The sequence below is a fragment of the Galeopterus variegatus genome, unplaced genomic scaffold (genome assembly GCF_000696425.1).
Source record: "Galeopterus variegatus unplaced genomic scaffold, G_variegatus-3.0.2 Scaffold9546, whole genome shotgun sequence".
Lineage (NCBI taxonomy): Eukaryota > Metazoa > Chordata > Mammalia > Dermoptera > Cynocephalidae > Galeopterus > Galeopterus variegatus.
This window is the reverse complement of record NW_007735657.1, coordinates 33,644-56,583: the sequence shown is the minus strand read 5'-3', so window position 1 is coordinate 56,583 and position 22,940 is coordinate 33,644. Positions and strand designations below refer to the sequence as shown.

General features: G+C 39.9%; 1 long non-coding RNA gene across 1 annotated transcript in view; it reads left to right on the top strand.

The window, feature by feature from the left end:
* The window catches only part of LOC103609380, a 29,852-nt gene extending 17,245 nt beyond the window's left edge, over positions 1–12,607 (top strand). Inside the window, exon 4 of the long non-coding RNA XR_552135.1 lies at positions 6,754–12,607. This is a non-coding gene — a long non-coding RNA (uncharacterized LOC103609380). The remainder of the gene's footprint in view (positions 1–6,753) is intronic.
* The last annotated feature ends 10,333 nt before the right edge of the window (positions 12,608–22,940 follow it).

The window sequence follows — 22,940 nt, the reverse complement described above, 5'->3', positions numbered from 1 at the left end:
GTCTGTATGTGGGATCCGAACCCTCGGGTGGGAGAGCCGCCGCGCTTCCCAAGCGGCGCCCTATCCAGTGCGCCACCGGGCCGGCCCAAAATGTGTGCTTTTTGATACACATGGTTTACGTTCTAGTTTTACAGCAATGGAATAAGCAAAGTTTAACATCTATAAAGGGCAAGAGAAAATCATTTAGGAGAAAAATCATCCTTCTCTTTATATTCTACAGATGAGAGTGAAGGGTGGTTAAATAATTTAATTGAGCTGGTGAGATGTGTGTATATCTGGAGTATATGGATGTCTCAGCTGCTTTTTTAGCTCCATAGTTGATTGGGATGATGAAGCATAGCGATACCCTTGCCTGTAGCTGTAACCCATACGTACGTGGCTTTCTGCTGTACTCTTGGTATTAATGTCTATTTATTTTCCTAGAAATGAAGATGTTCTTAAGCCATGATCCAAAGTATCAGAGAACAAACAGCTGGAATAAGACCAAATTCCAAGTCCATACAAATTTCTTTTCCTTTTTTCAACACTTCCTTATGGATTATAGTCCTGTAAGAAAATTGAACTTTGAGTTAATAGGATGTACCCCTGACTTCCTTCAGAGGACACCTAAATAGTTTTATGGTCACCTCTCAAATTTTCAAGGAATAGATCATTCCCATGCTGTATGTATTGTTTTAAATCACTGAAAAAGATGGAATTCTTCCAAATTCATTTCACAAAGGTAACATAGCCATGATAGCAAAAACTGACAGTGTGCAATTAGAGAACTAGTACCAAATCTCGTTTTGAATTTAAATACTAAGCTGATAGATAATATACTAATATACTAAAAGAATAATAAATTAAAACCTAATCGTATTTTTTATCAGAAATGCAAGAATGGCTTAATATTGGGGGGATAGATTTAAATATATATAAAATAAACATTTTATACATATGTACACTAAGTCAAAAATCATCAGTAGATGCTGAAAAAGCATTTCATTAAATTTGTGTGTGTGTGTGTGTGTGTGTGTGTGTGTATCAAGTGGAATTTTTTTTAATACATACATGTGGGGTACAACATTGGTTTTCAGTAATTGTGTACAGTGTGTGGTGTTTAGATCAGTATAGTTATTAGCTTATTCATCATTCCAGTACGCAATCATTCTTTGTGCCCGTTGACCAGTTACTTATTAGCTACTCTTCCCTCCCCTTTTCCACCTCTAGTTTTCCAAAACTACAATGTATTACTGTGATTGTTGTTTCTTTCTTTCTTTCTCTCTGTCTCTCTTTATTGTTCATTTGTTTATGGATTCAGTTCATGGTTATGAGTGAGAACATGCAGTATTTCTCTTTCTGTAACTGGGTTGTTTCACTTAGAATAATTTTCTCCAGGCTTATCCATGTTGCTACAAATGGTAGAATTTCATTCTTTTTTATGGCTGAGTAGTAGTCCTTTTTTTTTTTTTTTTTTAAACAAAAAAGTTAAAATAATTACATAAGGGAATATTCTTTACCTAGACTCACCAATTAAAATTTTACTACATTTTCTGCTCGCTCTTCCCCTTTCTTACTCTTCCCATCTCCTTAACTTACTAATCTCTCTCTCTCTATATATATGCACACACACACACACACATACACACTTTTTTTTTTTTTTTGGTGCAATCATTTGAAAGTAAATTACAGGTATCAGGACAGTTGACCAGTAAATACTTCAGCGTATAAATATATATACTAAGACTGTCTCACATATATCTAAAATTCCATTTCATACACAATCAATTTAAATAGTATGTTAAATATTATAGAGATGTCAGTTCTATCTACAATTAAATTATGAAGTTAGATGTAATTCCAAAGACGCTTTTACCAGATTCAAGTTTAACTTGACAAAGTCAGTCATTCTAAAGTTTGTCAGGAAATATAGACAGGTGCTTCTGGTCAGTTACATTTTTAAAATGAGTAATTGGGGGCAAGTGCATTGCCACATACTAAAATGTATTTTAAAGCTGAAGTAGGGCCGGCCCAGTGGCGCACTGGATAGTGCACCGCTTGGGAAGCGCGGCGGCGCTCCCGTCCGAGGGTTCGGATCCCACATACAGACCGGCTCCCGCTCACTGGCTGAGCGAGGCGCGGGAGCAACACCGAGGCTTGCGATCCCGTTGCCAGTCCCCGGTCCGGTACGGGGGCAACACTGAGGGTTGCGATCCGTTGCCGGACACAGACAAAAGACAAAAAAAAAAATAAAAATAAAAATAAAGCTGAAGTAATTAACATAGGTATATCTTAAACACAGACACATGAATAAAAAGAGTAGCTGAGGAACAGACTAGTTTGTATGAGTTTATAAAAAGAGTATTTCAAATTAATAGAGAAAAAAGATTCATTTACCAGCTATCTACTGAGCACTTGTTTTGCTCTGGGCACTCTTCTAGGCGGTCCCTGGAGATACAAAAGTAAAAATGAACAAAAATCTTTTCTCTCAAGGAACTTACATTCTTATGATGGTAACAGATGAAAAGTAAACAAGTACAATTTATAGTGTTAGAAGAAAGATTAAAGTAGAAAAATAGGATATTTTTGGTCAGATAGCTAAGGGATAGGCCTCTGAGGTGGTGATGTTTGATTGAAAGGAGGTGAAATAAGTAGCCCTGTGTATATCTGGAGTAGAGCACTCAGGGCTGAAGGAACACACTGCAAAGTCCCTGAGAGGTGATTATGTCTGGTTGTTTGAGAATTGCAAGGAGGCCAGTGGGGCTGGAGCAGAAATAGTACAGAAGAGGGTAGTTGCTAATAGTGAACTCAGAAATGTAAGTGTGGGGGTGGGGTGAAGATCTAGTAGAACTTTTTTCGATTAATTGTACTGAGACTGTTGTGGGGTTGGAGGGGTCTTCAATCCACTCCCCAAATTGTAAACCAATATAGGTTTCTGATGGCTTAATGGTAGTATTAAAAATGATAACATAAAAGATTAAGTTAATATAGTTGAATAACTGATCTCAGAGAGTGGGTATGGCATTTCACATTGTACCTGTTTAAAACAAACGAATTGAGTTGACTATTGATATTGAAAAGTACATGACAAAAGTATCATAACCAAAGAAATAGTTGCAATATATGACAGAGAAAAGTTTAATGTTTTAAGTGTTATAAAGAATTTAGGCGGCCCGGTGGCACACTAGAGAGTGCGCCGCTTGGGAGCGCTGCGGCGCTCCCACTGAGGGTTCGGATCCCATGTGGAGACCGGTTCCCGCTCACTGGCTGAGCGCGGTGCAGGCGCAACACCGAGGGTTGCGATCCCATTACGGGTCAGTAAAAAAGACAAAAAGGGGGGTTGCGATCCCATTACCGGTCAGTAAAAAAGACAAAAAGGGAAAAAAAAAAAAAAGAATTTAGGGTTGGCCAATTAACTCAGTTGTTAGATTGCAATGTTATAACACCAAAGTCAAGGGTTCGGATCCCCAGACTGACTAACCCAACTACCAAAAAAAAAAGTATGTAAATTTCATAAGAAAAAGCCCAACTTTTCATAGAAAAATGAGCAAAGGGCATGATCAGGCAAGTTACAAAAGAAGGAAACACAATTGGCTAATAAGCATATGAAAACAATTAACTTCTTTTTTTTTTTTTTTGTGAGACCGGCTGCACCGTGCTCAGCCAGTGAGCGGTGACCATATAGGATCCGAACCCGCGGCGGGAGCGCTGCTGCACTCCCAGCACCGCACTATCCTGAGTGCGCCACGGGCTCGGCCCGAAAACAATTAACTTCTAAGTCAAGAAATGAAATACTATTTTATGCATATCAAATTGCCAAATTAAGAGGGGGAAGGGATAGTACTCATTATTGACAGACTGTGGAGAAATGGGTGCTCATATTTCTTTTGGAAATGTAAAAACAGAACAACTTTCTCTCAGTATTTATCAAAAAGCCATTTTAAATGCGTACACAGTTTGAACCAGCAGTTTCACTTTTAGGAACCCATGAGGGGGGCACAGGGAGAAACAGATCATTGGGTCAAGATTAATTTGTAATAGCAAAAAAAAAAAAAATTGGAATAAACTCAGATGTATAGAAAAAGGAGACTTATTGGTAATTTATGGATCATTTCTATAATAGCAGCCTTTAAAAATGATCATTTAGGACTATGTTAAGTAGTGTGGAAATATGTTTACGGAATTTTTAAATGGACAGATTTTTAAGTGATACCAAATAGTATGTTTAGCGTGATTCCAGTTTTGAAAAAAACAAATGTAGATAAAAAGACTAGAAGAATATACACTGAAATTATTATGGTGGTAATCTTCAGAGGGTAGAGTTTAAGTAATTTTCCTTTTTTTTTCTTGGTGCTTTTCTATATTTTCCAAATCTGCAATAAAAGCAAGTTACTTTTATGATAAATAGAATTTATTCCTTAAGGAAAAAAAGTATGTCAATCAAAGACAGTTTTATCATTTTCTAAAATTTTCACATTTGAAAAGCGTAGTTTGGAAGTATCTATTCTTTGTTTTTATTACATAGTGAGACTTGAGGACTAGAAACTCTAAAATATAGGTCCGTTCAGTGCAACCATGTTACTTAACACTAAGAGGTAATGATATGTCATATTTCATTATTGTAAATGCAATGCCATTTTACTTCAGAAAGCAAACTGAAACACAGAACTAAGGTATATCTTAACAATTTTCAGTGTTATGGCATATTTCAATAAAATTATTAAACTTCATGTGTTGTTATAGAACAAACACAAATCATTACATGGTAGGGAAAACAAAACCATTCTCAGCCGAAAACTGAAAAAATCCCAACCAATGTCAGCCAAGGTGTTTTACTTCCCTAAATTTATCTCTAATAGATTTGGTGATAGATACTTCTGTATATGATGGATGTATTCTAAAATGAGTGGCAGTTATTTTTAGAAAGTGCAAATTCAACAGAATCAGAAGTGGAAAGCAAAGCTAGGTAGATGATGATAGTGAAGGGCAAGCTGTGGGTTGGGGGAAGGTAGAATGGCAATTAGTAAAGTTAGGACAGGATATCTATGTGGTAGCCTCAGAATCTGACTAGGCTTCGGAAACACCCAGAGAGTTTTGTAAAATGCAGTTTTCTGTGCCCCACTCCTAGATAATCTAATTCAGAGGGAACTCAATAAAGTTTAAAATAAAAACAAACAAAATTAATACCAAATAGTTTAGACCATGGAAACCCTGAAAGACTGTCTGAGACTTTTACTCCAGCCCTTGGAAAGTTTGGCGACATCCACCTTACTTCTGCAGCTGGGAGAGCAAGACACGGGGCATTTGTGTTCCTACCCTCTGGTCCTATCCTGACCTGAGTGGTAAGAGACTCTAACATCGAGTCATCTCAGTATGTCGCATAGCTGTGATAAATACTGAAATGGTCATTTTCAGGATTGTAGAATCTCAGTCTCTCCCTCTTCATCTATGTGAAAGAAGACAAAGTTCTCTGTACTGGATTTTTGCATTTACCTACACTAAGATGGAGAAACATGTTCATCTCAGTCCTTTCTTGTTTCCATAAAAGTAATTCCTCAAATTTCAGTTTAAAAGGGGGAATTTGCGGGCTGGCCCGGTGGCGCACTGCTACAGTGCACTGCTTGGGGCAAATTTCAGTTTAAAAGGGGGAATTTGCGGGCTGGCCCGGTGGCGCACTGCTACAGTGCACCGCTTGGGGGTGCGGCGGCGCTCCCGCCAAGGGTTCGGATCCCACATACAGACCAGTTCCCGCTCACTGGCTGAGCGAGGTGCGGGCGCGACACTGAGAGTTGCGATCCCGTTGCCGATCCCGTTGCCGATCCCGTTGCCGATCCCGGTCCGGTCCGGGCGCGACACTGAGGGTTGCGATCCGTTGCCGGACACGAAAAAAGACAAAAAGGAAAAAAAAAAAGGGGGGGGGGGAATTTGCAGCTTTAAGAAAAGGAAAACCATTGATTCTCCAGACCCTTTATGACTTTGGGATGTTTTGGTTCTTTATGATATGAAGAGGGTAAAAACAAATGCAGAGATAGTGTCTTTGGCAAAAAACTGTTTCCTCTCTACTACTGCATGGCAGCTGGTTGTATGACACCTTTTCTACATAGAGCAACTTGAAGAACAGTATGAACTAATCAACTATATTATGTAATGGTCAAATCAGAATATTCAGTAGTATCAACTGACTATTGAAAGGAAGCAGTGACCTAAATGTTTCATGTAACAATTAGCTACTTTATTTTCAATATTTTTAAAGGACTGTTAAAATAAATTTTAAATACTAAAAAGTGTCAAACTTGTAAAAAAAAATAGAGATAGATAGATATAGATAGATATAGATATGTATATATGATTTGTGAAAATTACTCCAGTTTCATAGATTCATAGCAAGGGTGTCTGTTAATTTGTGACTTACTGGGCTCTCCCGAGCAGCAGCTATGAACACGTGTAAGCAGGGCTTGTAGCTTTCATCCTCCACAGGTCTTATCTCTTCCTAACTTTTACACTAATACTATTCACATATGCAACCTGTATGATGTCTATAGGCCTTTGAACTTGACCTTTCCTCTATATTATTGAAAACTTGACTGATTCTAGAAAAATAATGGCAATCAAAAGAAAGAGTTTTAATGTTAATTTAAATCTTAACTGTTGTAATCAGTAGTACCAAGAAAGATTGTAAATTATAACCCCAAATTCTTAAAATCTCTTGTATATAAACTATCTATATTGTTTTTATATAAACAGTCTTATTCATGATCTGTTTTTATTTTATAGTCATACCCTATGGTATTGCAGTATCGACCAAGAATTGATTTTGGTTAGACCAAGGGGTCTAGATCTCACTGAGATGAATCCTGCACTATTTGTTTACTCGTCAACAGATTGCACAGTGAACGGTATGTGGACTAGAGGGACACAACCAGATTTTCAGCATGCAAATAAGGCCATTTCTGTCTCTAAATTGTCAGTTGCATTCATGTTGTTTCTATTAAGAGCAAACCAAGTGCCATTCTGCTACTGAACTGTCTGCATAAGGTATTTGTGCTGTCTCACAATGTGCAAGTCATGGTTGAAATCAGTTAGGTGTGTAGCCATGATTCCGCCTTCTGAATATTTTGCTTGCCTGTTTCAAGATTGTTCTAATGTTTAATTATACTAGTAAAATGGCTCAATTTTTGTGGTATTGCAATTTTCACACTTATTTTATTCTTGTTTAACTAGAGTACTGTACAAGAAACTAATAATCATATCTTGAAATTATTTTGTATGGAAATATATTTAGAAAAGTGGTTTTGAGCCACTGTCCTGTTCTTGGTAAACTTTTTGTGTAAAAAACAGTTAATTCTTGAGTGTGCAAGTCCTTTTGAAAAGAATTCCAATTATTCTTTAACATTAGAGCACATCATAATTGTAGACATTCTAAGCATCTGTCTTTGTAGTCTACCAATTGCACAAGGAAGGCATGTTAGCCCTCCAGATTGAAAATGTATGTGACTTCTTGGAGAACTGAAGTTAGATTCACAACCATTTGAAATGTTGGCAGCTGATTACATTTACTTCTAATAAAATTAATGTGTAAGTAAGGTTAATCTTTCATAATGCCTTATGACAAGCAGGTGCTGTTCCATGAAACTTCATTGTGTAGCCAATTTTATTTATGTATCATTACATTGTTGCTGTCATTTAATGAGTGCATTGTTTCTCTTTTTAAGTTGGCCTTAGGTATATGTCATTGTGGCATGCAGAAGGTTATGATGATTTTAAGTATTAGGATTTTTAGAGCAGATAGTAGCTATTTTATGGATTTTCAAAAGTCTCAAAACAGTTGTAGATTAAAACTGTTAGTTACCTATCACATTTCCATATGCATAAAATAGACTAAATGCAGTGTAGAAGATAAATATGCTAACCAAAATTAATGGTTTGAAAATATTTTAGGTCCTATAGTAATCGGGGAAATGGGATTATTGTTTTATACATGAGTTCATTAAAGTCAGAACTATAATAATGTCCTTGATTTTGCAGTTTTGTTAAGTTTTCCATTCATTTTGGGATTAGTCTGCAAGTCAAAGAAAGTCTTGTTACCTTAAATTATATGAAAAACTTCATTTAAAACCTTTTCAAACTTACAGTTGTTTTCAAAAAACTTCTTTGGAAATTGTTATATTAATTGCTTTGAAACAAATTAACCTCTGAAACTTAGGAAAACATCTTGAAAGTTAGGAAAAATATTTGTTTTAGAAATCTGACATGAGCACAATCTGTGTGTTAAACACATAGTTTAGTTTTTATACTGTATACATGGTAGATGTGTTACATTTTCCAGTAAATGGATCACAAATTAATGCCTTCTGAATTTCAAAATGCTTCTTAGAAATAAGACTGTACAACTCTAAGAAACATACAGAGTACAGCTAAATCTTGACTCATTTCACAGTGTAAAAGGCTTGAAACTTCATAATTATCTTTTCCTTATGTCTTTTTTTTCAAGTCAAAAAATCTATATTAAGTTTTTCTGTTCTTCTGACTTTTGTGGAAAAGGTTATGGCAATACTTTCTTGATTTTGTTAGATTGTTCTTGGAAGGGCTCACAAACAGAATTTAAAAGGCAGATTTTCATTAACTCTTTAAATGGTTGGAAAAGACCATTACACTCAACCAAAAACTGAATTTATTATCTAGCTATGGAAATTATTTTGCTATGCTGTGAAACTCAGTTCCCAGACATCCCTAAGAACTTTTTAAAAATTATTATAAACTTGTCACATTTAGGACAGTGATTAAAATAGTGTTTTACATATGGAAGTTAATCTTAATTAACTTAATTCAAAATGAACATGTAAGAGTACATCTAAAAAACCACAGGTAAGACTTGCATGTTTTGACTCTCCAGCCAAAACTTATGGCCATAAATGAGTTTTATATACAAGATCTCTTTAAATTTGGTCTGTTGCCTGATTATATGCACTTTCACTATTTTCCAAGGAAATGTATAGGAAGCAATTACAGAACTGAGAATAGTTTTATATAAAACTCCTTTATTAACTACTAATGCATTAGAATTTTTATTGAAATGTAATGGAATATGTGCCAAAACATGTGAAAACCTTACATAAAGAAAGAATCAGTTGTCATTTAAGGAAAGATACACACTTTTTGATGGCCCAAGTGACAAGGGTATTACTAGTAGAACCGCAGACTTCAGCTGACCTCTTTTGGTATTTAACTATGACTTTCTAAGTATGGGACTACTTTTGTGTCTAGTAATACACTAACTCCCCATCCCCAGTTCATTATCCACTAAGTCCAGTTGTAGAATTTGAAAGAAACCAGGTATGGAAAAAATGTCCAGGCAACTTTTGTGGTTAGCTTTTTTAAATTTAGGGTGCTTATAAAGCAAACTCTTTATATAAATAACCTATAGGAATAATCATCTGAATCTTTAAAATTGGAGAATACATAAAACTAAATTAAGTTTTTCTCTCTCTGTTGTCTCTTTAAGCAATAAATTGAAAGAATTTTAATTCTATAAAAGATGTTGTTATCTGTTTTATCTGCCTTAGAAATTATACATATAAAATGGTCAAGAAACCTTGGGTATAAAGAATTCCTGTGGTTTATAAACATCATGTTAATTAATCACATCAGTTAATAGAGAAATCAAAATATGGCCTTTTCTCTAGATTGACAATACACTTTTAAGAAGTATGAAAACATAAACTAAGAGGCTCATTGATGAGGTAATGTTCAGTCCAGGCTGTGGGCAGTATGAATCATGTCTTTTAACTGTTTTTAGAAAAGTGTATTATTTCTTTATTTACTGAACATCTACCCCATTCTGATATGCCACATTTTATAAATGCAATGAATTTGCTCAACTACATTAAACACTCAAATGTAATCTAAATTTAAACATTATTTAAGGAAAAATAAGTATGTTATATAATATTGTGAACTGTTTAGCTTTACTGAAATATTTAAGAGAAAGTGCCTCATTGCTAAAGTGCATTTCTGTTTTAGATTTACTGCATAAAGTTTGATTTATCTGTACCTGTCTCTTATGAATGGTTTCGTATCTAAATAGGCGCTAGTAAGTTAGAGTACTCTCTTTTTGAAAGATTTTCATAAGAATATAGATATCACCAAAGACATTTTACTGTTAATTAATAACCATGCTGAAGAGACAGTTTTAACAGTTCGGAGGTTGGAAATTTGGAGGTTGCAATTTAATTTTATATGGTCAGGCAATAACCTTGATTAATGCTGAAATATCACCAAAGAAAGGCTTTAAACTGAATTTTCTTGGTGAGATGAGTCAAACGCAGGCTTTTCTTGCAATAATCAGAGCACACTTCCTTTCAAATATGTTCATTGTTTTTCAGCACCATGTGACAGATCTTAGGAAATCCTCAAAGGTGAGAAAGAGAGAAACACAACAAATAGCCTCCTTCTGGATGAAAAGTGAGAGAAATACATACTTTGCAAAGAAAATTGAAATTGAGATTTTAAGTTATAATTTGAGAAGTTTTTTATTCCATGGAAAAGTGAGAGAAATACATACTTTGCAAAGAAAATTGAAATTGAGATTTTAAATTTTAATTTGAGAAGTTTTTTGTTCCATGGAGGCAGTATAAACTAAAATTACAATTATTTGGATTCTGGGTTCTTAGTAATATGAGAAATTTTATTAAAGACAGACTTTGGCAAAAGTATTGACATGCTTACTTGTATAGAAAATAGTATATTCTGTTGGACTTACGTAAGTAATTTTTCTATGTTAAAAAGCAAAGTTTTCATAAGGGCCTTTTTTTTGTTTTGTTATGTTTTTCCTTAAAAAGCAGCTCTGTCTTGTTTCTCAGTGATTATTATTATTATTATTATTAAAATTTAGCCACATAGCCAGATTTTGCAAAATGGGTCACAGAACAAGCATGTACATCAAGAGGAAGTTCAGTACCCTCCTTATACCTTTTCTCCTAGGGAATTCGTGCTGTGGGCCACTTTAAAGGTAAAACTCATAAAGTCTTTCTGATAGGTCACTAGGTAAACCTCCTTGGATAGGATAAAAATGATGCATACTCTGGTTTATCATAAGGAATTTTCCAGCAAGCTAAGATTTGTACCAGTACAGTGTTGTTTGGTTGGAGGAATTTCAAAAATGAATGAGTTTGCCATAACTTTAATTTTCTGGACTAGACACACAATACCTTGAAATACTATTATTATTTTAAGATATATATCCCTATAGTTTGGGAAGCAGTAAGGAGTATGTCTGCTAGATCTTGTTTATAAACAGTTGAAAAATATTAAATACACTAGAGACTCAGAAACCATTTCAAAGCACAAAATAACCAGCTTTCTGGATTTACTTGATAAACCTAGTTCAGTAGTATTTTGATGGAATACATCAGATTGAAAGTTCATTAAAATGTACTTAAATATACAATACAGGGTTTTCATTGTTTTATTTTTCATAAAGCAATGTTGTTTTTCCAATAATTTAAAAGTGATTCTCTTCCTAGTGTAATACAGTTTTCACATATAGTGGTGTTTACTTACTGTCCTTATGTTTTCAAATAAAATTAAAATGCTGAAGCACTTTCTGTATAGAAAGTTATAAAATTAAACTTAAAAATAATTATTTTAAATGCTTTTTGAAATGTCTGTATACTCATTATGCCCCTTTTTCTATGGTTCAAAGCAGACTGATTTCTCAGAAATGCTTGTTAATTTTAATTATCTTTAGATCTAGAATCAAGTAAAGCAGATATATGTTAAATACTGGGTCTAGTTTTCTTCCATCTGAAAGAGCTTCATGGAATAAGAAACTAATCTAGTACAAATGAAGCTGAAGTATTTCTGGGTAATGAAGTAATAAACAGATTGATTTATCCACACACTTCACATCAATCACTGGAGCAGGAGTTGTACACATTAAAAACGTAAAAGGATCAGCCGAACATTGTTTGGGATCGGGGTTTTTTTTGCTGTATTTTTTAGAATGGGGGTGGGGGCCTAAGTGTCCTTATGAAGCTGTGGTCCACGACAAGAGCTTGTGGGGGGAGTACCAGTGTTCTGCTGCTTTCCTGCATCTGCGCAACACAACAGCGATCATCAGTTTTTAATAGAGTAGCCCTCACAATAAATAAAACTATCATAGAATATATTGTAAAGTTATGTTGCTAATTTTCCTTTGAAATATAAAATATTTTAAGCTTTTTGTCAAAAGTGGTAACATCTTAATACAAATAAAAACCTTTTTGTGGTTGTAAGATTTAGCTTATAAATCATTCAAATTGAAGTGAAAGAATTACCAGGTCATTGTTAATGACTTAGTCTATTAAGAATATATGTATTTTTGTAAAGGAGAAGCACTTGTAGATATTTAATCAGTACAAGATATATGTCTGTTTTGCAGAAATAAAATGCTGCTTAGAGATTCTCTTTAAATATTTTTTATTTTTGTGCTCAAATGTATTTTCTGTTGATCTATGGAATGTTGTGTACAAAGCTGTATGATTGTACTGTTGGGCTAGATACATTTTTTTTTTTAATTTGGACTTAGCCAAGTATATTTGACCATGTTAAAAAATAGTATCTTTGTTATTAAAAATTTGATTGAAGTTTATTGTTGTTTGTCATCTTTAATATTAGTAGCTGTAGATGCAACCTCCATTAAAAATGTCTCCTTTAAGTACTACTCCTATGGAAAGTTTTACTGAGATCATAAACATTTTCTAAAGATTCTTCAGCTGTTTAGTTTTAAGATGGCAGACTGTTCCTCAAATAATTCTTAAGGTGTATACACACACACACTCTAGAAGAATTTGTTTTGTTAGATTAATCAAATCCAAAGATTCTTTTGAAGGTAATTAGGGATCAAAGAAAGACCCAAGTGATTGAAATAAAGACCGTTTCCTTCAGCCAGTTAGATAACATAGCTTTGTTTTATTAAATACCTTCCTTGTACACTTGCCTCAGGAACTCTAGTTAGGCTAAGGCAAGACAGTTAAGTCAGGTAGATTGTGATGATTCCTCTTTCTGCCCCATTGTTATCTTGATGCCTGAAGCTTTGCCTTATGTTAGTGGAACCATGGAGATGACTAGATACCCTAGTCCTTTAGGGAGATATGGACAACAGCTTTGCTCTGAGCAGGATTTGGCTTTCTTCCACCTTTTAGCTCCACTCACTCCAAGGCCGCTGTAGAGTGGGAAAGAACTTGGAGGACCATGCGTGGGAAGTGCAGAAAAATGTACCCCACGTTATTTCCATCACATGTCACTGGCCAGAACATGGCCTCACCTAACTGCAGGGAAGGCTAGAGGACCTAGTGAGGCCATGTCCCAAGGAGTAAGAGAAAACAGTATGAGCATCACAGTTTCCCCAGGTCTTAGAAGTATTTTGTCAACACGGATTCAGCTCTGGTCCTTTCACTAGTTTAGAAAGATTTGGGAGTCTGAGAAGCTCAGGAGTCAGCCTCTGCTTTTTATGTGGCTGGGAAATTTGCAGGTAATATTTTCCTGGAAGCCATGTAGAACCCTGCTTAGCACCCCAACCCTGACATGGAGTGTGGGGTGCCAGGACAGCTACCCTAACAGTCACATGGAGAATCATGCCCAGGAAGGACAAATAGGTAGTAGTCACTACCAGCTGAACCCAGCAAAAGTCCTGCTCCTCGTACAAAGCCTGCAGCCCTACAAAGTACTTCTCTGAGAAACCCTGCCCCTCCTACAGGTCCCTGCTCATCCTTATAAAGCCCCTGTCCTTCCACAAGCCCACCTTATCCTTACGAAGCCCCGTTTCTCCCACCAAAGCCCTGCTTCTGTAGAAAGAGCAGAGCTCTGTAGGAAAGTATTGCTCCTCCCGTAGAGCCCTGCTCAGCCTTACAAATCACTGCTCCCTCTACAAAGCTCTGTTCCTCCCTATAAGAACCCGTTCCTCCTAAAAAGCCCTGCTCCTTGAAAACCCCTGCTCATCCTTACAAACCCTGCTCCTTTTACCACGCCCTGCTCCACCCTCCCAGCCCCATTGCTCCTTACAAAGCCTTGCCGCTGCTGCTACAAAGCCCTACAGAATCTACAAAGTGCTGTTCCTCTGACAAACCCTACTCCTACAAAGCCCTGCTCCTCTTAATGTAGCACTCCCTACAGACCCCTGCTCTTCCTACAGATGCCTGCTCATCCTTACAAAGCCCGGCTCCTTCCACAAGTTTACCTCATTGTTAGAAAGCCCTACTCCTCCTATAGAGTCCTGCTCCTCCTGTAGAGCCCTGCTCCTCCTGACAAAGCCCTGTCCTCCTACAACGCTGCTTTCTCTCACGCCCATTTAATCATCAGAGCAGACTTATGAGGTAGGCATTCTTAACCCAATTTTAATGGCATGAAAGTGAATCTTTAAAAAAAAAAAAGTGAATCTTAGCAACTCATAATCACCAGGGATGCACTTGGGTCTCCAACACAAGTCTTTTTCCAAGAGTAGTCATGTTCTCAAGGGCACTGGATCTTTGGGTCTGAGGTCTGAGAGAACTAGAGAAGACAGCACGTAGGCCCTCCTGACCCTTCAAGGATTGACGGCGTAGAGGACAAACACTTGGAAGCCAGTGTGTGCCCAAGAAGACATACCATGTATGTCATTCATGCGGTCAACACATTTTGAGCACACAGTATATACCAGGTGGAGTGCTAGGCTCGGGGGACACAGTGGTGAGCCAAACAGATTCCACCTTTACACTAACAGAGCTTGCAGTACATCATGGGAAGAGGGAGACATTAAACAAACAATAAATACGTAATAGACTAGTGAACAATCTGAAGATAAGTACTATGAGAAAGAATGGGAGGTCCAGACCTTTTTGAGAAAATGATATTTAAATTGGGACCTGAAAGATAAGCTGGAGCTAGCCAGGCAAAGAGCAAGGGAAGAGTATGCCTTAGAGAAAGTCATTGCAATGGGAGCCCAGGGAAGCCCAGCAACGCAGAATGCGACTGTGGCCGGAGTACAGTGATGAGTGTGATGGCAGAGGATTCTGGAGAAGGTAGATCCAGGTCATGTAAACACTTTCAGGCCTTATTTAAAAGCTTGACATTTAGTCTGAACACAGTAGGAAAATTTTAAGCAGGGGATTCACATCATCTTATTTATATTTTTTAATTATCGCTCTGGGAGCTTGGCGCGGAATAGATGCTAAGGGCATGGGAGCTAAGATAGAAATGGAAACAGATTAAAAGCCTAGTGCAGTAGTCCAGATAAGAAAACAACAGAAGGGTCCCAGGGCAGTGTCGGTGGAGAAAAGTGGGTTTCTCTGCACACCTCAACCCCAACCCCAGTGCAGTATGCCTAAATTCAATGTAAGCTATGTTATTGGGTCAGGGATGAGGCTCCAGATGGGGGTGGGGAAAATGCAGATTAGACCAGGAGGGTCAGAAGAAGACATAGAACCAGAGAGGAGCAGCCATGCCCAAACTGCCACTACTTCCTTAGGAAACCTGGAGAGGGCAGGGGGCAGGGGGAAAGAGGTGGGTTCTGTTTGGAGTGAGTGGATGGGAGAAAGGATCCTGAAAGTCTCCGCGAGCCCCATCCAGGGCCCGGCCCAGAGCAGCCGCCCTGCCAAGCACCTCACCTTGCCCAGCTCAACCCCACTCATCGCTGGAGGCCCAGCCCCCAGCACTGCTCTGGGATGACTTCTCCAGTGCTGCCTGCTCCCCTCCCTCCCCAGAGGGGTCCTGGGCTGCTCTTTCTCCCCAGCCCTTTGCACTGGAGTGATACAGCCCTGGATTCCGGTGTGGGTTCCACCACTGGTTAGCTGAAGGATGGGTAAAGGACGTCATCCTCTTCAGTGGCTCATGAGACACTGATGTAACTGCAGCATTAAACTAGCATAACTTATGAGATGTAATTAAAACACCTACTTATTTTGTGTCTCTCACAGTCCCCATCCACTAGATGAATACTTTAGCAATCCCCGGGACTTCTTGGCACACTTTAAAAATCACAAAACAGTCTCAGCTCGGAAGTTGTAATGCCCAGTTCAGTCTATTAACCCACCCTTCAATACTAGTTCCAAGATAACACTTCTCCCCTTCTCCTGGCTGGAGCCTGGTGGTCTCCTTCCCTCCACAACTGGAGGGTGGTCAGTGTCGTTCTCCCTCCTCCCCTCCTGGTTGTTGTGCGTGGATGGGGAGGAGGGTGAATGGAGCACAGCCGAGCAGGTTGGAGGCCAGCTCAAAGAAATGTGGGCCTAATGTTTAAAGCCCTCCCCACAACCCGTCAGCAATCTTCCTGAGTTTTTTGGCGCATCCCCGCCCTGACTCTCAGTGGCCACTTGCCTTGCCAGGGGCCCTGCCTCTATTCCAGCAGGCTGTTCCTTGTAACCCTCACCTATTCCAGTGGCACAGCCCACAGCCTCTCACTGCGGGGATTTGCTCTTCCCACAGGCTGCCATCTTGGGCAGGATCCCTTTTCAGAGGCTTCTGGCTGATAGTCCTACTGCAAGTGCCTCATCTGGTCCCCAAGGTCATATGACAATGACCCACTATCAAAGATGAGTCTGTGCTGCTTCTCAGCACAAAAGCACTTCTCTCCCTCTCTCTGCCCCCATGCCTTTGGCTGAGAGGCACAGCCTCTGGCCTTTGGATTCCTCGTGTGTCGCCTACAGGCAATGTGTCCTCATAACTGCAGTTCCGCATATCAAGCCTTCCTAGGGGTGCTGTTGAAGGCCCACTCCCACGAGACTGGGCAGAAGGGGCAGCACCTCCACACCTCTGCCTTGAGGAATGGTGTTCACAGCCCAGCTCACCCCACAGAAAGCCTCTGCATAGATCGTCCCTTCTTAGGTCCTAGAATGTTTCTTTGAAAATTAGAAGGAAAGTTCCCAGCCAACCAGGTAAGCAGAGCCCTTGGGCAGTTTATCACTGGGCATGAGCAGACTCTCCCCTGCCTCTCCTTCACCTTCACATCCAGTGGAACCAAGTTTTCCAGGCTCCCAAGAAAACATGCTCTCTCCATGGCCACCTTGTCTGGAGGTGCAATGACACACAGCCCTTTGGTTGTAACTCAGCGCCTGATGGCAAAAGCAGATGACAAGAGACCTGCCGTGCCCTGCTTTGCAGCATCTGTCCAGACTGAGGCCTGGTGCCAGCCCGGGCCAGACTCTTTCAAAACAGCTGCCCCTGAGAGGTGACGGCTGGACTGAAGGGAGGGACAGTGAAGCCCTGCCTGCCCGGCCATGGTCCAAGGCTGCTACTGACTTTCGGGCACTCTGGGCAAGAGCAGGGTGACCACCCTGGGACTAGGAACCAGCATTCAGGACCCAGTCCAGAGGGCCCTGTCCTGACTGTGGAGTCATGCCAGCTGCTCTGAGCTGGTTAGTTCTACTTCCGGGCATCAAATGGCCTTCATTCTCAAGCTCCCCACATGCAAGCAGTTGGGGGAGCAGCTGCCGGGAGGTGGGGGGGTGTGTTCTGAGATGTGAAATGGCCTTAGGATGGTGTCTCTTTCTGATATAAAGATACACTCACTGCATAGCGCCTGGGAGCTGCCACTGGGTTTCCATCCGAGGCAGCCCCAGAGCTCTGGGTTGAGTAGCGTGGTCATGTGGAAATGAGAGGGATCCAGGAGTCAGACCAAGGTGGGCTGCCACCCCAGTTTGGCTACTCACTGGCTCTGTGGCCTTGGGAAGTCACTTCTCCTCTCTGGTCCTTGCCTTGGCTACTTCACCCTGGGCCTCCCTCCTTGTAACACTTGTTTTCGTTGCAATTGCTTGTGTAACATCTGTCATCCCAGCCAGACTGCAAGTTCCCCAAGCACACAGGCCAGCCTAGGTGTTCAGCCCATTGTGCCAGCCCCTTGCAGCCAGCCCGTGGTAGCGCTCAAGAAAAGCCTGAGTGAGTAATGTGAGCAGTAACTCTCCTGTACTGTGAACTCACAGATTCTGCGGTTGATCCAGAAACGGTGGCACGTCAACACCACCCCTGGACAAGAGGGCAAGAGGACATACCATCCAATTTGGCCCCTCAGGCCACAGGATATTGTGAGAAGGAGAAGCAAAGGATTATGGTCTCTGCTCCGGGAAACTAATGAAGGGGTTGCTGCCTGGTTAAAGCTGCACACCCCAAATCACCCTGTGGGCGTCCAGGCCTCACTTCTGTTTGGATGTTCTACTTTTGGGAGACCCTAGCTCTCTAGGCAACTTGATGATTCAGCCTCCATCTCAGGTTCAGGTGGGTCCAGGTAACCTAGGAAGCTGGGCCAACATCCAGCTTCTGCCCCACCTACCCCAGAAGGGGCATGAAATCACCCACATTCACAGGCAGCAGGGCTGCCCAGAGAAAAGGCACCCAAGTCATCCTCTGGGGATCACACTGTAGGGCCCTGGGGGGGAACAGAAGATGACTGTGGGTGTGGTCTTATACACAACTTTAAAATATCCAGGCACAGGGCCGGCTCGGTGGCGCACTGCTACAGTGCGCCGCTTGGGAGCGCAGTGGCGCTCCCGCGGAGGGTTCGGATCCCACATACAGACCGGTTCCTGCTCACTGGCTGAGCAAGGGGCGGGCGCAGCACTGAGGGTTGCGATCCCGTTGCCGGACACGAAAAAAGACAAAAAGGAAAAAAAAAAATCCAGGCACAGGCTATGTGACCTCCGTCTGAACTCTTGCTTCAAGCCCTGCAAATGTAGGGGTGTATCTGCCTGGTTGCTCAATGCTCAGTCATGAGCTATCATTCCTTTATGCCTTTAATAGATCTTTTTCTTAAGCTTTCTCTGCTAGATAACGTGCTGGTGCCAGGTCCTTCAAGGATCTCTGTCACTTTCCGCTGTGAAGCCTTATGCTTGGGCATGATCTACAAGTTCCATCCAGACCCCCCTGGCTTTCTTCCACCCCTTATCCTAGCCAGTTTCCCCCCATTACTGAGGCTTCACTCATGTTCCCCTCCAGGTCTCAAATAGGCATCATTACCTAATGAATTAATACTTCCCAACTCAACTCAGGACACACTTCTTCAGAGATAACTTTCCTGATCTCCATGGCTTGATCAGCCCTCCCACTAGGGCTCTGATAAGTATCAGATAACTTCTTATCACGTCACACCAGCAACTCTATGCTTGTGGGATTGGATCTCATGCAAGGCTGTTGAATTTGATGTCTATTGGATCTACTGAATCTCCAGGACGCAGCACAGTGTCTGACACACAGCAGGCACTCTGGGAATGTTTACCAAATGATTGAATTAAATAAATTCAATGTGATGTTTGGATGAATTCAGTACATGTTTGATGGCTTGCATTTGATCAGTGCTTATTGGGCTTCCATAAAACACATTGTATGAGCAAAGACGAATGGCACCAAGTGAGAACCATCTGATAACGCATTTCAGGGAGCTCAGGTCAGATAACCTGTGGGATTTATGGGGAATTCATGAGAGGCTGACAAAGAGACTGTACAGGTACGTTCTGTGGCTAGTTGTACCCCCATCCTGTTCTGTTTGCACTCTTCACTAAGAGCTACTTTTCCTGATGTATTGTTTTTATGACTCTTCACCTCTCTTTCTCTTTTCCTGTGTCTTTTAAATGGCTTTGCCATCAGGAAAGTCAATCTAATATGCATGCCCTTTGGTTCAGACATGCCAGCTGAAGGATTCCAGCTCACAGGAATACTACCGTCATCTCAAAAGACATAATACAAGAGTGTTCACGGCAGCATTGTTTGTAATGGCAAGAAGATGAAAACAATATAAATGCCCACTGGTAGAAGAATGGATTAATAAATTCACAGAATGGCATTATATAGAATCCAGTAGATCTATGTTCTGATGAGGAGAGTCGCATTTAATATCTCAAGGAGGAAAAAGCAAGTCGCAGGTAATATGTACACTATGTGCCTCCTTCACAATAAATATCAGAGGGTGCTTCAAAAACATCATGGAAAGATTTGTATTGTCCTTCAGTTCTATTTTCCCAGAACTTTTGAAGTACCCTTGCACGTGTTTGTGTAGGCATGGCAACAATCTGGGAGAGTGCACTTAAATCGTAACGATGGTTACCTTGAGGAAGGACTTGGAGGGTGCTTGGGAAGGTGACCTCATTTTTTGCTTTACACTTCTCTATTATCTAAATTTGTGACAAAAGTGTATTACACTTTTGGCTAAACACTCCCAACAATATACACACTGTATTTACTTGTTTATGATCTGTCTCTGCTCACTAGGATGTAAACTGCACGTGGGCAGGGACTTTGTCCATCTGTTCTAACTGCCATATCCACTGTGCTTAGAACAGTGCCTGGCACACAGTAAGTGCTCAAATGTTGTTTGTTTGTTTGTTTGTTTTTCTATGAGTGATGAATCTATTTTTTTTTTTTTTTCGTTCCATTTTAACAAAATCTGTCTTCCACCTTCCCTGCCCTGACATTTGCATGTCCTTTTCGGTGAATTGATTGGGTGCTAAGGAATCTGAAATCGTCTGTGTCCACACGGTGGGCCCTGAATTAAGGCTGGCCTCTTCCCCACCACATTGGTTCTCATAACAAATGGCTTGAAAACCATAAGGTCCCCTATATACAAGTGTGGAAGAGATGGACAAAGTTCTCAAGAGATAAAGCTTCAAGTAATGAAGAATGGGTTGTTTCAAAAGACAAAGCTTGATATTGGTTTAAAGTTCAAAAATTAAGAGCAAAAAAAGAACATATTAGTTAACAAAGAAGGAACAAAAGCATGTGCTGTCAGCCCAGTAATTGAAGGGTCACAACTGTTTAGCCACCAAACAGTTCAATCTGATTAGAAGAATCAAACAAAATCACACAAATATATATAGCTTAGGAAAAGATCTGCAAAAATATACACTAAATTGTATTTTGTGGTTACTGCGGCTTTGTAACTTTCCCTTTGCTTTACTGCAGAACCAGCACATGCAGCGAAAAACATACACATACAACATGACTTCAAGGACACGTGGTCTTTTCTTCATGGAGGTGATCTAAGGTTTGAAGGCCATGGCACAGAGAGAAACTAGTCAGGTCAAAGGACCCCAGAACTCAGGGGTTTCCACCTTTTGGGCAAACAGGGAAGGGAAGGAGGGAGCATGTCAGTCCCTGTCACCTGGACCAGATGGCTCTGGGTTTGGGGATCCACATTTCTTGCATGTAACAGTTATGTAATCTATTACTTCTGTGCTTTTACTTTTTTCTTTACTTCATCAACAGGCTACTGGAGGGGTCGGTGCATAGTCTGGCCATGGCCAACCAGAGAGATACTCAATAAATGCTCAGTGGAAGAAGGCAGGAGCACTTGATCCATATTTAGAGCCACAGAAAAATGTAAATTGCTAATTTAACTGCCAGAGGCTAATGGAAATAAAATGTGAACAGCCTAAACGATTTCCAGTTCAATCACTGATTCTTTTATACCTATGATATTTATTTGTAAGAGAGAAATCTGTTGACTTTGCCATATGCTATGACAGCATCTTAACTAATATCATGCAGTGTAGGTGAAAGTTAAATTTTAAAAAAAATAAGAGCAAGTGTTATAAGTAGAAAGGATTGTGATTGAATTTCATTTTAAGGGGAATATTTACAAAAAAAATAAGGTATGTGATTTCAGGTGAAAAGTAAGAGAAATTTTCACTTTTAGTTTCATTCTGTTTTGCATTGTCAAATTTGTTTCAAGGATCACAAATGACAAACATAAAGAGATAAAAGTGAATTCAGAAAGGATAAAATCTATGGTTTTCTCCAAGTTCTGTAGCTGACATTGCCCCATAAGTTTCTTGGATTCCTTTCTCAGGAAGTCATTTTCCTGCTCCAGCCGGTGCCTGTGGCTTCTTTAATGGTCCCCATAAAAATCAGTTCCAGGTACAACTGCAGCTCAAGTCTGATCTCTCCTGGCCAACTGGGAAATTTGCAGGAGACATTTAACTTCCTCAGAAGACAAAATTCTAAGCCACAGGAAAGAAACTGGAGGGGGAAGAATTGCAGACTATGGAAAGATTATGAGGATGGGAGTGAGGAAAGACGCTTAAATCACTTTAAACAATGTGTTATTTTGATAAAGAGGTCATCTACAAAATAAATCAAATAGATGTGGTTTAGAGCACAGGCTTTGAGGTCAGAGACCAGGGTGTAAATGTTTCTCTGCCATTTACTTTGGGCAAGTTACCTGCCTCTTGAAGGCCCTGTTTCCTCATCTATCAATTTGGTATAATAAAAAGACAGTGTTGTTCTGAGGGCTATATGTAAAGTGCTCAATAAAAAGCAGACATTACTTTTCAGCATTTATGAGCTCCATAAGCTACTTAATTGGAGTAATAAAAAATTACACAAAACATACATAATGAACATATTAATGTTTCTTTGGCAAAAATTCTGGATTGCTTTTATGTTATTTAAGGAATGTTAGTATGAATGATTCAAAAATGAAATCAACACTAGTCCAGCATCAGTGTAGTATATATACACCTTCCTAAACATCTGAGTGCAGATGTGCCCCAACACCTGTGACGTGTAAGAGCTACTCCCTTTCTCTTTTCTCTCTTCGCCCAGAGTCCTTCCATTTCTTCTGAATGAATGAAGGAAAAAGCCCCCAGGAGGGCTAAAGCCTTTGGACCATCACCAAGTACTTGGAGTAGGGTGCCCAGCTGTCGGGGGTTTTTATCTGGGACTGTCCCAGTTTTAGCAGTTAAAAACCCTGCAACCAGGAAAATCCCTGAGCCCTACACCAGCTGGGATGGTGGTTCCCTCTACCTGGGAGCCCGACACCCAGGCACCCAGATCAGGCCCAGCAGGATTAAATCTCTATTGACCGCACTCAATTTTACATCCAAGCTGGTGCGTCTCTTTCCCTTGGTACAGTTATTTCACCAACGCTCCTGCAAGTCTTGTCAGATATGATTAGAGTAAAACCTGGGCAACACAAATGGAATAAAAAGGCGGGGGAGGGGTGGAATAATTTTTTTCCCTGAGGTAAC